General features: G+C 46.2%; 1 protein-coding gene and 1 long non-coding RNA gene across 5 annotated transcripts in view; one reads left to right on the plus strand and one right to left on the minus strand.

Annotated features, from left to right (window-relative positions):
• Window positions 1-15,881, minus strand: part of LOC309400198 (uncharacterized protein) — a gene marked incomplete at its 3' end in the record, with an annotated part of 120,883 nt that overhangs the window by 104,682 nt on the left and 320 nt on the right. For all 4 annotated transcript variants that reach the window (XM_081968592.1, XM_081968589.1, XM_081968591.1 and 1 more), the window contains exon 2: window positions 15,654-15,703. The remainder of the gene's footprint in view (window positions 1-15,653; window positions 15,704-15,881) is intronic.
• Window positions 1-15,881, plus strand: part of LOC309400208 — a 29,915-nt gene that overhangs the window by 2,894 nt on the left and 11,140 nt on the right. The window lies entirely within an intron of this gene.

Raw genomic sequence — 15,881 nt, forward strand, 5'->3', positions numbered from 1 at the left:
ATGGCTTGTCCAAGAAAGACTTTGCTTTGTCCAGAGTGGGGGGGGATGGGGGTCTTCCCTGGGCTTTGCCAGTCCATGTGGTCTTTGTTAACCCATGGCTGTCCCACCTGGGAGGAAGAGAGGCCATCAGAGACCCCTGAAGCATCCTTGGTGGGAACTGCAACAGCTGCCAGATGCTGAATGGGAAGCAATTTGGATCTTTTCCAAACTTCTGGAAACTTTAGCTGTGGTTGTTGGAGGTCTTTGACAGTTTTCTTTTTGCTAACTACAATTAACAAGTATTAACAGAATTAATTTTTTTTTCCTACACGCCTACATTTGTGAATTTGTCTTGCCAGTAAGGGATGCTGTTCAGTGCTTAGATCTGGGTCCTCATTTTATCAACCTTGGAAGGACGGATGTTTGAGTCAACCTCGAGCGGCTCAGAGTCTAACTGCTAGCAGTGGGCAGAATTAGCCTGCAATATTGCATTCTAAGCGGGAGGGAGAGAGGGGAGGGAGGGACGGAGGGAGGGAGGGGAGGGAGGGAGGGAGGGAGGGAGGGTGGGAGGGAAAGAGAGAAGGAAGGAAGGAAGGAAGGAAGGAAGGAAGGAAGGAAGGAAGGAAGGAAGGAAGAAAGAAACCGGAGAGAAAAGGATAATAGGGATAATTAGCAGGCAGCCTTCAGGTGTATTGAATGAGGGAGGGAAGGAAGGGAGGAGGGGAGAGGATGAAAAGAGGAAGGAAGGAAGGAAGGAAGGAAGGAAGGAAGGAAGGAAGGAAGGAATCAAGAAAGGAAGGAAGGAATCAAGAAAGGAAGGAAGGAAGGAAAGATAGGTTGAAATGGAGGGACGAAGTGGGGAAGGAAGGAGAAATAAAGAGCGTGGGAGGGAGATTTGAACGGGAGGGAGGGAGGATATGAAGAAAGGAAGGAGAAACTGGCTGGAGAGAAAGGAAGGTGCTGAAATGCTGACATCACATAAGCCCACCTGCCCATTGTGCCCCCATCATGTATCCTTGAGACCCTCATGGGAGTGCCAGAGAACACAAGTTTTGTCGCTCGTTTCCTGGGTGGCCCAGGGGTTTGAGGCTCCAGAGCAGGAGACCCTACACCATTTCTGACAGATGGGCCATTCAGTCTTTTCTTGAAATGGCTTTGGGCAGGGGCGACAATCCTGGGGTGCCCAAATCCTCACTATCCACCTGGATAATGGTAGCCTTGGCTTCTGCTTAGGAAATGCACAACTAGCAGGAACTCTGACGTTGTGTAAAAGTCTGCCAGTATTAACTCAAGTGACTCTCCCTCCCTCCCCCCTCCGACTTCAGCCTAAACTCAAATGGGGAGAGAATTTGGCCAGAGGGGAACCCAAAGCGCGTGGAGACGGTGTGCCTCTGGGCAGCGGAGGTGGTCCAGCCACGGAGGGCGTGGCTTCTGGAGAATGGGCGTGGCCTCCATGCAGGTGACTACCTCTGACACTTGCAGCTTCTGCAGATCTAAGGCAAATACCTGAAAGTCGGTCTGCTTCTGCACCTGCCAGCGACCCTCTCTCTCGCCAGCCCTATGATGCGCTCCCAGCTGCCTGTCCCGTCCCTCCTCGGTCTCTTCGGCGCCGTCCTGATGCTGTGTCCGGAGCTGCTAGAGGGGAACACCAGGGGTCTTTCCGACTTGCCCGTCACTGATCCGGGGGTGCAGAAGGCCCTCGCCTTCGCCATGGAGCTATACAACCAGAATAAATTTGACGACAGCAACTATTACAGGATGCAGCGTGTTGTGAAGGTGCAGTCACAGGTGGGTGTCTGAAGGTGGGAAGGTTTAGGGGTAGGTGGGTGGGCAGCCTCCTTGGCTCCTTGGAGTAGCCAAGTGACTCGGGATTGTTCTGCAAACAATAGGAAGAGCGGTTTGAGTTGTATACTGTTTCACGGTGCTTTACAGCCCTCTCTAAGCTGTTTATAAATTGAGCATATTGCATTCTAAGCGGGAGGGAGGGAGGGAGGGAGGGAGGGAGGGAGGAAGGAAGGACACTTAAGATTATATCCCGCTTCGCAGTGTCTCTATGCAGTTTATAGAGTCAGATTCTTGCCCCCAACAATCTGGGTTATTATTTTAACAACCTCCGAAAGACAGAAGGCTGAGTCACCCTTGAGCCAGTCAGGTTTGAACTCTTGACAGTTGGCAGAGTAAGCCGGCAATGCTACAGTCTACCCACTGTGCCGCCAGGGCTCTTAATAGAAGGGTTTGGGGGTGCTGGGGGGAGCTTAGCGGGTGTCCTACCAGAAGGACTATTATCGTGGACCAAGAGGACAGGATTTCTGTTGTTCGTATCTGATTAAGAAATATTTCCACTTGAACTGATGTTCTTGCTGCTCTCAAGGCATAAAGTACTTTCCGGGTTGCAATCAATGAAGCCGATTATGTATTCTAATTAATCGTTTTTTTAAATCCAGGTCACTCATCGGGACAAATACTGTTTTAAGGTGGCGATTGTTAGAACAGAATGTCAAAAGACATCGAGAAAGAGTTATCACGAGATCCAGAGCTGTAGAGGTCTTCTAGGGAACATAAACGTAAGATTGGATGCCAAATTCTGATTATCTATTTGGGGTTTAATTTACAGAAGTTGCCTTGTCTCAGCTCATCAGCCACCTCTGCAAAGGGGATTTCAATAATTTCTATGGATGATTTCGATTGAAAACATTCGGAGTGACACGATAGCAGTGTTTCCTATTTGAGGGGCTGCCCCCCAAACACTGGGTGTCAACCTACTCCCCAAAGCACCTGAAGGCAACAGATGGGAACATCTGAGATAGTAGCCCCGCTTTATAATGCCTTGATAATTCCACCCTTGGAATATTGCATCCGGTGTTGGTCACCGCGATATTAAAAAAAGCAGATGTTGAGACTCTAGAAACGAGGGCAGAGAAGAGGCAACAATGGATGATTAGGTTGCTGGAGACTAAAACATATAAAGAACGTTTGCAGGAATTGGGTATGTCTAGTTTTATGAATTAAGGTCTAGCAGATAGCAGTATACCAGTATTTGAGGGGCTGCCAGAAAGAGGAGGGGCTCAACTTAATTTCCAAAGGACCTGAAGGGAGGACAAGAAGCAACGGATGGAAACTAATCAAGGAGAGCAGCCACCTGGAATTAAGGAGGACTTTTCTAACAATGAGAACAATTAACCAGTAGAACAACTTGCCACCAGAAGTGATGAGTGCTCCATCACTGATGGTTTTCAAGAAGAGGCTGTGCAGCCATTTGTCTGGAATGGTACAGGGTCTCTTGCTTGAACGAGGGTGTCATGCCCCCATCGGAATTGGAATCTGCGGGGAGGAGGACCTGATGGGGAGGAAGGCTCTCTTGGCCTTGGGGGAAACTGGGGAGGGGCAGAGTCAGTCCAGGCAAGGCTTGGTGGGAACGGTTTGGGGGCCCAGTTGGAACAACAAAGAGATGTTGGACTGGTTCTCTGGCCGTGTTGCTTTCATGCTACGCCCCAGGTCATCACAAAGGGGTTGGACTAGACGACCTCCAAGATCCCTTCCAACTCTGTTTTTCTGTTCCATTATTTCCTTTCCAGAAACAAACCTGCTTCTTTAAAGTCATGCTTGACTTTCTGACGAACAAAATGAACTTGGCAGTTTCCGCCTGTACCATGAGTTTGACTCCACCTCCATATGACGTCTTCTGCACAGGCTAAGGATTCTGAGTGTGTCCAGAAGCTGAGCAACCTCTGGTGTGCAAGCTGGGATCACAACAAGCTTTGCTTCTTCTGACACAAATCAAGAACGAGACGGTTTGTTTCAGCCCAAATTCACCTCTTCTGAGTGTCTGACATTGTTCCTTGACATCCAGGGGGGCCTTTTCTTCCACTTCTCCTCTTTTCTATAATCTTCATCTTTCAGAAGAATCAATATTTTGCTCATTCAATTAATCACAATAAAGTTATTGTTGTGATGTGGGCTTGTGTCCCTTTCTTGTACAAATACCGCCCAACTTTCAGGCTTTGACACCCACAGCACAAAGACACAATGGCTTGTCCAGGAAAGACTTTGCTTTGTCCAGAGTAGGGGGAGGGGAAATAGGGGTCTTCCCTGGGCTTTGCCAGTCCATGTGGTCTTTTTTAACCCATGAGTGTCCCACCTGGGAGGAAGAGAGGCCATCAGAGACCCCTGAAGCATCCTTGGTGGGAACTGCAACAGCTGACAGATGCTGAATGGGAAGCAATTTGGATCTTTCCCAAACTTCTGGAAACTGTAGCTGTGGTTGTTTGATGTGTTTGGCAGTTCTCCTTTTGGTAACTACAATTAACGTATTTGACAGAATTAATACTGTTTTTTCCTACACGCCCACGCCTGTGAATTTGTCTTGCGAGTAAGGGATATTGTTCAATGCTTAGATCTGGGTCCTCATTTTATCAACCTCGCGAGGACGGATGTTTGAGTCAACTTCGAGCGGCTCAGAGTCTCACTGCTAGCAGTGGGCAGAATTAGCCTGCAATATTGCATTCTAAGTGGAAGGGACGGAGGGAGGGATGGAGGGAGGGAGGGAGGGAGGGAAGGAAGGAAGGAAGGAAGGAAGGAAGGAAGGAAGGAAGGAAGGAAGGAAGAAGAAACCAGTTGGAGAGAAAAGGATAATAGGATAATTAGCAGCCAACCTTAAGGTGTATTGAATGAGGGAGGGAAGGAAGGGAAGAGGGGAGAGGATGAAAGGAGGAAGGAAGGAAAGATGGAAGGAAGGAAGGGGAAATAGGTTGAAATGGAGGGACGAAGTGGGGAAGGAAGGAGAAATAAAGAGCGTGGGAGGGAGATTTGAACGGGAGGGAGGATATGAAGAAAGGAAGGAGAAACTGGCTGGAGAGAAAGGAAGGTGCTGAAATGCTGACATCACATAAGCCCACCTGCCCACTGTGCCCCCATCATGTATCCTTGAGACCCTCATGGGAGTGCCAGAGAACACAAGTTTTGTCGCTCGTTTCCTGGGTTGCCAAGGGGTTTGAGGCTCCAGAGCAGGAGACCCTACACCATTTCTGACAAATGAGCCATTCAGTCTTTTCTTGAAATGGCTTTGGGCAGGGGCGACAATCCTGGGGTGCCCAAATCCTCACTATCCCTCCTGGATAATGGTAGCCTTGGCTTCTGCTTAGGAAATGCACGACTAGCAGGAACTCTGACGTTGTGTAAAAGTCTGCCAGTATTAACTCAACTGACTCCCCCTCCCTCTCCCCTCCGACTTCAGCCTAAACTCAAATGGGGGGAGAATTTGGCCAGAGGGAACCCAAAGCGCGTGGAGACGGTGTGCCTCTGGACAGTGGAGGTGGTCTAGCCACGGAGGGCGTGGCTTCTGGAGAATGGGCGTGTCCTCCACGAAGGTGAGTTCCTCTGACACTTGCAGCTTCTGCAGATCTAAGGCAAATACCTGAAAGTCGGTCTGCTTCTGCACCTGCCAGCGACCCTCTCTCTCTCTCTCTCGCCAGCCCCATGATGCGCTCCCGGCTGCCTGTCCCGTCCCTCCTCGGTCTCTTCGGCGCTGTCCTGATGCTGTGTCCGGAGCTGCTAGTGGGGAACACCGAGGGTCTTTCCGAATTGCCCGTCACTGATCCGGGGGTGCTGACCGCCCTCGCCTTCGCCGTGGAGCAATACAACAAGGACAAAATTAACGACGGCAACTATTACAAGATGCAGCGTGTTGTGAATGCTCAGTCACAGGTAATTGTATGGAGGTGGGGAGGTTTTGGGGATAGGTAGGTGGGCAGCCTCCTTGGGTCCTTGGAGTAGCCAGGTGAAATGGGATTGTTCGGGAAACAATAGAAAGAGCGGTTTGAGTTATATACTGTTTCACGGTGCTTTACCTCTCTAAGCTGTTTACAAAGTGAGCATCTTGTTCCATGCTTACATATGGGTCCTCATTTTATCAGCCTAGGAAGGACGGATGTTTGAGTCAATGTCGAGCGGCTCAGAGTCTAACTGCTAGCAGTGGGCAGAATTAGCCTGCAATATTGCATTCTAAGCAGAAGGGAGGGAGGGAGGAACGAAGAGATTATATCCCGCTTCACAGTGTCTCTATGCAGTTTATAGAGTCAGATTCTTGCCCCCAACAATCTGGGTTATTATTTTAACAACCTCGGAAGAACGGAGGGCTGAGTCACCCTTGAGCCAGTCAGGTTTGAACTCTTGGCAGTTGGCAGAGTAAGCCGGCAATGCTACAGTCTACCCACAGTGCCACCAGGGCTCTTAATAGAAAGGTTTGGGGTGCTGGAGGGAGCTTGTGGGGTGTCCTAGCGGAGGGACGGTTATCGTGGACCAAGAGGACAGGATTTATGCTGTTCATATCTGATTAAGAAATATTTCCACTTGAACTGATGTTCTTGCTGCTCTCAAGGCATAAAGTACTTTCCGGGTTGCAATCAATGAAGCCGATTATGTATTCTAATTAATCAAATTTTTTAATCCAGGTGACTAATCGGGACAAATACTGTCTTAAGGTGGAGATGGTTAAAACAGTATGTCACACCACATCAAGAAAGAATTATCAGGGGATCCAGAACTGTAGACATCTTCCAGGGAGCAGATATGTAAGATTAGATGCCAAATTCCGATTATCTATTTGGGGTTTAATTTACAGAAGTTGCCTTGTCTCAGATCATCATCCACCTCTGCAAAGGGGATTATAATAATTTCTATGGACGATTTCAATTCAAAACATTTGAGGTGACACGATAGCGGTGTTTGCTATTTGAGGGGCTGCCCCAAAGAAAACGGGGGTCAACCTACTCCCCAAAGCACCTGAAGGCAGGAAAAGAAGCAACAGATGGGAACATCTGAGATAGTAGCCCCGCTTTATAATGCCTTGATAATTCCACCCTTGGAATATTGCATCCAGTGTTGGTCACCACGGTATTTAAAAAACGGATGTTGAGACTCTAGAAACGAGAGCAGAGAAGAGGCAACAATGGATGTTTAGGTTGCTGGAGACGAAAACATATAAAGAACGTTTGCAGGAATTGGGTATGTCTAGTTTTATGAATTAAGGTCTAGCAGATAGCAGTATACCAGTATTTGAGGGGCTGCCAGAAAGAGGAGGGGCTCAGCTTAATTTCCAAAGGACCTGAAGGGAGGACAAGAAGCAACGGATGGAAACTAATCAAGGAGAGCAGCCACCTGGAATTAAGGAGGACTTTTCTAACAATGAGAACAATTAACCAGTGGAACAACTTGCCACCAGAAGTGATGAGTGCTCCATCACTGATGGTTTTCAAGAAGAGACTGTGCAGCCATTTGTCTGGAATGGTACAGGGTCTCTTGCTTGAACGAGGGTGTCATGCCCCCATCGGAATTGGAATCTGCGGGGAGGAGGACCTGATGGGGAGGAAGGCTCTCTTGGCCTTGGGGGAAACTGGGGAGGGGCAGAGTCAGTCCAGGCAAGGCTTGGTGGGAACGGTTTGGTGGGCCCAGTTCGAACAACAAAGAGAAGTTGGACTGGTTCTCTGGCCGTGTTGCTTTCATGCCACGCCCCAGGTCATCACAAAGGGGTTGGACTAGACGACCTCCAAGATCCCTTACAAATCTGTTTTTCTCTTCCATTATTTCCCTTCCAGGTAGCACACTGCTTCTTTAAAGTTACACTCGGTTCTTCCCCGAACGAAATGGCCTTGGCAATGACCGCCTGTACCAAAACTTCACGTCCAGCTCCGATTAACCTCTTCTGCTCAGGCTAAGGATTCTGAGGGTGTCCAGCAGCTGAGCAACCTCTGGTGTTGCTGGGATCACAACAAGCTTTGCTTCTTCTGACACAAATCAAGAATGAGACGGTTTGCTTTAGCCCAAATTCACCTCTTCTGAGTGTCTGAAATTGTTCCTTGACATCCAGGGGGGCCTTTTCTTCCACTTCTCCTCTTTTCTATAATCTTCATCTTTCAGAAGAATCAATATTTTGCTCATTCAATTAATCACAATAAAGTTATTGTTGTGATGTGGGCTTGTGTCCCTTTCTTGTACAAATCCCACCCAACTTTGAGGCTTTGACACCCACAGCACAAAGACACAATGGCTTGTCCAAGAAAGACTTTGCTTTGTCCAGATTGGGGGGAAAAGGGGGTCTTCCCTGGGCTTTGCCCGTCCATGTGGTCTTTTTTAACCCATGAGTGTCCCACCTGGGAGGAAGAGAGGCCATCAGAGACCCCTGAAGCATCCTTGGTGGGAACTGCAACAGCTGCCAGATGCTGAATGGGAAGCAATTTGGTTCTTTTCCAAACTTCTGGAAACTTTAACTGTGGTTGTTGGATGTGTTTGACAGTTTTTGGTAACTACAATTAGCAATTTTAACCGGAATTAATGCTGTTTCTTGAAGCCCCTCCCTCCCTCGCTTGATTAAAATGTGTCCACGGATTTTATCCTTTAGATTTTTCACATACATCCCAAGCTCCGTATCCCACGCACATCTATTCAGAAAGATGCCAAGATACCCCTTGGCTGTAAACTCTCCATGGGGTGGGGGGGACTTGCTCCACAAGTCTTTGCAGGGGGGCGGGGTCAGACAATCCTGGGGCTCCCCAAATCCTCATTATCCACTTCTCAAAAGTACTCTGGAATTACGCTTAGGAAACACACAACCTAGGTAACAGATTAACACCCACATCTATTCAGATAGATGCCAAGATGGCCCTTGGTTGTAAACTTTCCATAGGAGGTGTGGGGGACTGGTCTCAAGTCCTATGAGGCACGGGTGACAATCCTGGGGCTCCCAAATCCTCATTGTCCACGTGGCTAAAGGTAGCCCTGCTTCCGCTTATGAAATACAACTAGCAGGAGCGCTGACCTTTTGTAGCATACCGCGGCTACTAACTCAATTATATCCCTCTAGTTCCCCACCCCGCCTAACCTCAACTAGGAGGAAGAATTGGACCGGAGGGGAACTCAAATCCCGCGGAGGCAGCGAGCACCTGGGCAGCGGAGATGGTCCAGCCATGGGGGGGGTGCGCTTCTGGAAAATAGGCGTGGCCTCCACGCAGGTGAGCGCCGCTGCCACCTGCGGCTCCTTACACTTCTAAGGCAAATACATCAGGGTCGGTCTACTTCAGCGCCTCCCCATGATGCGCTCCCTGCTCCCCGTCCCGTCCCTTTTCTGCCTCTTCGAAACTCTCCTGGTGCTGTCACCGGAGCTGCTAATGGGGATCCCCGAGGGTCTTTCCAAGGTGCCTTTCACTGATCCGGAGGTGCAGCACAGCCTCGCCTTCGCCGTGCAGCAGTACAACCAGGACAGAGACGATAGCGCCAACTATTTCAAGGTGCTGCGTGCAGCGCAGTCCCAGTCACAGGTGAATGTCTGGAGGTGGGGAGTTTTTTGGGGAAGGCAGAGACGTGGGCAGCCTACTTGAATATTTGGAGTAGCCAAAGGACTGGGAATTGTTCTGGAAACAATAGCAAGAGCGGTTAGACTTATATAGCGCTTCACAGTGCTTTACAGTCCTCTATAAACGGTTTACCGAGTCAGCCTCTTGCCCCTAACAAACTGGGTCCTTGTTTTAATGACCTCGGAAGGACGGTAGGCTGAGTCACTCTTCAGCCAGTCAGAATCGAACTCCTGGCAGTTGGCAGAGTTAGTCTGCAATGCCACATTCTAACCACTGTGCCACCTGGACTCTTAAAAGAAGAGTTTGGGGATGCTGGAGGGAGCTTGGGCAGTGTCTGGGGGGGGGAATGTTATCGTGGACCAGTAGGACAGGATTTCTGCTGTTCATATCTGATAAAGAAATATTTCCGCTTGAACTGATGTTCTTGCTGCTCTCAAGGCATAAAGTGCATTCCTCGTTGAGACTGATGAAGCTGATCGTGTTTTCTAATTAATTAAAAGGCCGTGTACTTATTTTTAAATCCAGGTGGATGGTTGGAAGGAATACCATCTTAAGGTGGAGTTGGTAAAAACTACATGTGAAAAGAAGGCCGGTAGACTCACATATGAGAAGATACAGGAATGTGAGCAACATCCAGAGAATCAGAAGGTGAGATTGGATGCCAAATTCCGATTATCTATATGTGGTTTAATTAAACAAGCCTGAGCTCATCAGCCACCTCTGCAAAGGGGATTTTAATAATTTTCATGGACGATTCCAGTTCAAAACATTAGGGGTGACATGATAGCGGCCTTTGTTATTTGAGGGGCTGCCCTAAAGAAAACATGGGCCAACCTGGTCTCCAAGGCACCTGAAGGCAAGAAGCAACAATGGAAACATATGAAATATTAGCACTGCTTTAGAATGCCTTGATAAGACAATACTTGGAATATTGCATTTAGTTTTGATCACCAGTCACCACAATATTAAAAAAAAAAGATGTTGAGACTCTGGAAAGAGAGCAGAGAAGAGGAACAAAGAGGATTAGGGGACTGGAGGCTAAAACATATGAAGAACGGTTGCAGGAAATGGGTATGTCTAGTTTAATGAAAAGAAGGACTAGGGGAGACATATCAATGTCCCAATATTTGAGGGGCTGCCACAAAGAGGAGGGGGTCAACCTATCTTCAAAGGAACCAGAAGGTAGAACAAGAAACAATGGATGGAAACTAATCAAGGAGAGAAGCCTCCTGGAATTAAGAATAACTTTCCTAACAATGAGAACAATTAACCAGTGGAACAACTTGCCACCTGAAGTGGTTGGTGCTCCATCACTGGAGGTTTTCAAGAAGAGATTGTGCAGCCATTTGTCTGGAATGGTAGAAGACCTCCTGCTTTAGTAGAGGGTTGGACTAGACGACCTCCAAGGTCCCTTCCAACTCTGTTTTTCTCTTTTGTTCCCTTCCAGAAACCAATCTGCTACTTTAAAGTGACACCCAGCTCTTTGCCGAATTTGGTATACACTGTCTGTACATGATGTGGACCTCCGAAGGACCTCTTCTGATCAGGCTAAAAATTCTGAGTATATCTAGCTGAGTAACCTCTGGTGTGCAAGCTGAGTTCACGCCAAGCTTTGCTTCTTCTGACACAAATCAAGAACGAGACGGTTTGCTTCAGCCCAAATTCACCTCTTCTGAGTGTCTGAAATTGTTCCTTGACATCCAGGGAGGCCTTTTCCTCCACGTCTCCTCTTTTCTATAATCTTCATCTTTGAGAAGAATCAATATTTGCTTAATGAGTTAATTAATCTTAATAAAGCTATTGTCAGGCATGCCTCCTTCAATATCCAAGAAAGAAAAACCTCAACTCCATTTGAATAAAGTACTTTTACTAGATATGAATTGAAAGCAGCAAAAGGGAAAGCAAGATCTGAGCCAACACGTACACATCAAATGGTTGCCCAGCCCCTCCCCCCCAGTTATCCCAGCCCAGTGTCCAACCTGCGACTCCCTAAGGTGTCATGTGGGGTGTCCAAACATCAACCATCCCCATGCACAGAGGATGGTGACCACAAAACTCCCTTTCCCAATACCATGCCCCCACCCTCCCCGTTTCTATGGCAGCTGCTAGTAAGCAAGCAAAGCAGAGGCTGACAGCTATCAGCATGATTTTCCTGCTTGCTTGTCCTTTCTTGTCCAAATCCTGCCCAATCTCCAGTTTTGTCCCCCACAGCACAAAGACACAATGGCTTGTCCAAGAAAGACTTTGCTTTGTCCAGGGGGAGGGGGGAATCTCCATGGTTTGGGGAGGGGGCGACAATCTGGAGGTGGGTGGGTTTCCCACATCCTCATTATCCACGCGGCTAAAGGTGGCCTTGACTTCTGCTTAGGAAACCTGCTCATAACCAGGCTAACAGAATAACAAAGCTATAAGGGACCTTGTAGGTCAGCTAGTCCAATCCCCACCCCATCCTGATGCCCTTGGCTTCTGCTCAGGAAATACAAAACTAGCAGGAACAGTGACATTTTGCACCAGACTGCCCCCCCCATCCCAACTTCAGCCTAACCTGAGAATTGGGCTGAATTGAGAATGGGCGGGGTCTCTGTGCAGGTGAGTGCCGCTGCCTCTGCAGCTCCTGCAGATTTAAGAAAAATACATCGAGGTCGGTCTGCTTCCGCGCCTGCCAGCAACTGTCTCTATTGCCAGCCCCATGGTGTGCTCTCGGCTGCTTCTCCCGTCCCTCCTTGGCCTCCTCGGCGCCCTCCTGATGCTGTCCCCAGAGCTGCTAATGGGGATCCTAGAGGGTCTTTCTGACTTGCCAGTCACTGATCTGGGGGTGGAGAGAGCCCTCGCCTTCGCCGTGGAGCAATACAACTGACTCAGATATAACAACACCAACTATTTCAAGGTGCACCGTGTTGTGAATGCTCAGTCACAGGTAAGTGTCTGGAGGTAGGGAGGTTTCTTGGGGGGGGGGTGTAGGTGGGCAGCCTCCTTGGGCCCTTTGGAGTAGCCAAAGGACTTGGAATTGTTCTGGAAACAATAGCAAAAGCGGTTAGATTTATATACCGCTTCATGGTGCTTTAGACCCCTCTCTAAGCTGTTTACAGAGTTAACCATCTGGGTCCTCATTTTACCGACTACGGAAGACTGAGTCACCCTTGACCCAGTCAGGATCGAACTGGGTTGGCAGACTTATCTTGCAATGCTGCATTCTAACCACTGTGCCACCAGGGCTCTTAATGGAAGGGTTTGGGACTGCGAGGGGGAGCTTAGGGGGTGGCCTAAGGAGGGACTGATATCATGGACCAAAAGGACAGATTTCTGCTGTTTGTATCTGATACAGAAGTATTTCCGCTTGAACTGATGTTCTTGCTGCTCTCAAGGAATAATGTGCTTTCCAGGTTGCAACCAATGAAGCCGGTCATGTTTTGTAATTAAGCCCATGTACTTATTTTTAAATCCAGGGGGGAAATGGGAAGGTACGTGAATACCATCTTAAGGTGGAGTTGGTGAAAACATGTGAAAAGAAGGCCATTTGGAAATTGAGTTATGAGAGGATCCAGAGATATAAGCAACTTGCAGGGAATCAGGAGGCGAGATTGGATGCCAGGCTCCAATTGAAAAAAACCTGCCTTATCTGAGCTCAGCAGCTACCTCTCCGTAAGGGGATTTTAATTATTTTCATGGACGGATCAATTCAAAACAGTAAGGGGGACAAAATAGCGGTGTTTGCTATTTGAGGGGTTGTCCCAAAGAACACAGTGGTCAACCTATTCTCCAAAGCACCTGAAGGCAGGACGAGAAGCAATGGATGGGAACACATGAAATAGTAGCATCACTTTATAATGCCTTAATAAGGCCACCCTTGGAATCTTGCATCCAGTTTTGGTCACCACAATATGACCTCCAACATCCTTCCCAACCCCGTTTTTCTCTCATTCCCTTCCAGAAACCAATCTGCAACTTATACGTTATACCCCACTTTCCGCCGAACTTTGCCATCATCTGGATAGCCGAAGGACCTTTTCTGCTCAGGTTAAGGATTCTGAGTGTGTCTAGCAGCAGTGCAACCTCTGGTGTGCAAACTGGGTTCACACCAAGCTTTTGCTTTTTCTGACACAAATCAAGAATGAGACGATTTGCTTCAGCCCAAATTCACATCTTTTGAGTGTCTGAAATTGCTCCTCAACATCCAGGGAGGCCTTTTCTTGCACTTTTCCCCTTTTCTATATTTTTCATCTTTGAGAAGAATCAATATTTTGCAAATTCAGTTCCTTAACCTTAATAAAGCCATTATCATGATGTTTCAGCATGTTTACCTTTCTTATCCAAATTCTGCTGGAATTTCTACAAACACATATTTTTTAAATTGGACTGATTTTAACTTTCTCTCTCTTTTTAAGACTTTCATTCTTTTTCTCTTTTCAACACCTTATAATATTTTCTTGTTAAATTTTTTTTTCCTTTTCTGGAAAATAAAGAATATAAAGAGAGAAGTGAAAATAGAGGGAAATAACACTGCCACTTAGAAGCTTGGAGGCTTGGAAATATTGTTTTTCTTCTCTATGTTTGAGCTTCAAGGAGTTTGAGTTTGTTTACTGAAAATGATAGTGGGAAGAGCTGCACGTACTGGGAAAGAGAGCAGTTAACTTGGTTTGAAAAAGAGCCTCGGATTTTATAGTGGCAGTGTGCACTATTGGAAGGAAAAGATTAATATAGACGATGTCGCAACAGGGAAAAGAAAATGAAGTGACATTGCTGATGATTATGCAAAAAATTCAAAAAATGCAAGAAAAGAGAGCATTGAAAAGAGATGGGAGATTATTGAACAAAGAACAGATAAAATAGATGAAATGATGATGAAATATAATCTCAAAAAATTGAAGAAAAAGATGAACAAAGAGATAAGAAAATTGGAGATATTGACAGCAGAATGAGTACTCTTGAAAAAGATAAAGAGTAGAGTATTGGAATGGGAGATATTTATTTATTTTACTTCAGATCCCAGAAGATAAAAGAATAAAAGGGAGAAAATTTGGCAGAAGTAATGATAGAAACTCTGGCAGAAGCATTGGTGATAACTAAAAGGAAGATGATGGAAGGAACCGAGTCCCTTCCAACTCTGTTGTTCTATTCTGTTCTGTTTTCCAGCCTCCTTGGCTTCCTACCATGAAATTCCTGGAGAGAAATAAGGAGGTAGTCCTTATTAAGATACCGATGGTCCTCAACTTACAATTGTACAGCTTTGTAATAGAACAACAGAGTTGGAAGGGACCTTGGAGCTCTTCTAGTCCAACCCCCTACAGATGGTCCTCAACTTACAACCATTCATTTAATGTCCATTTAAAGTTATAATGGCACTGGGGAAAAATGAATTGTGGCCGATTCTCATGCACATAACCATATTGTAGCATTCCCCACAGCCACATGATCAAAAGCTTGGCAACTGACTCACATTTATTTATTTATTTATTTGGGGGGGGGGGTATTTATTTTAATTAAACAAAAACACACAAAAAAAGAATCATCCTTCATTACATCTTGTAGAAAGCGTGTCGATTGGTTACCGATAACTTTCCTGCATTTCTCCCACACTCATTACTTATAGTCCATATTAGATTATACACTTTAAATCAAAAAATCTTTGTATATCTTACTATCAATGTACCGCAATTCTCATTTGACTACAATTATTTGAACGTGCTTTTGCCTCAAATCATTTATACTTAAAGACACAACCACATAATGGCATTCCTTAGCTATTTCAAAAATCCTCCAATAACATTACACCTTTATGACATATTCTAATTAAAAGTCAATTAATAAAATTTCTAAACCTTTCCCACCCCCACTTCCCCCACCCCATTCGCTGTTTAGAGTTTGTATCCAAGTTGCTTCTGACAATACCAAGAGCATGTATATATTATTAAACAATATCCATTGACATTTCCTTGTTGTTACTATAATTGGCTAAAAATCATTTACTATTTATATCCCACCTCCTCTCATTCAAACCCAAAAAACATTACTCCTTTATGACAAGACCTAAATAAAAGTTTGTTAATAAAATGTATAGGTCTTTTTCCCAGATCGCAATTTGCAATTGATATCCAAATTTCTTGTACTAGTTTGCCAGTACATATATATATCATTAAGCTTTATCCATTATCATCTCATTATTGTTGTTATAGTTAATTATTTGTTGACGAATAAACATTGAATAACAATCTAAGAATTACTAAATTCCTACTTACTGATCAACCAAAAATTAACTAATTTTTTACTATCAGCTTTCATTGTCAACCTGTATCCTTCCAGTAACAAAACAGTCTTATCTCGACTCACATTTATGACGGTCGGTGTCCCGGGGGAGTCATGTCATTCCCTTTGGCGACCTCCTGGCAAGCAAAGTCAATGGGGGAGTCCGATTTACTTAACCACCTTTGTGACTAACTTAACAATTGCAGCGATTCACTTAACAACGGTGGCAAGGAAGGTCATAAAACGGGGTAAAAGACTCACAGCAACTGTCTCCCTCGGCAACAGAAATTTGGGACTCCGTTGAGTCCAATG

Source organism: Natrix helvetica (genome assembly GCF_964273705.1).
Source record: "Natrix helvetica genome assembly, chromosome: 16".
NCBI lineage: Eukaryota > Metazoa > Chordata > Lepidosauria > Squamata > Natricidae > Natrix > Natrix helvetica.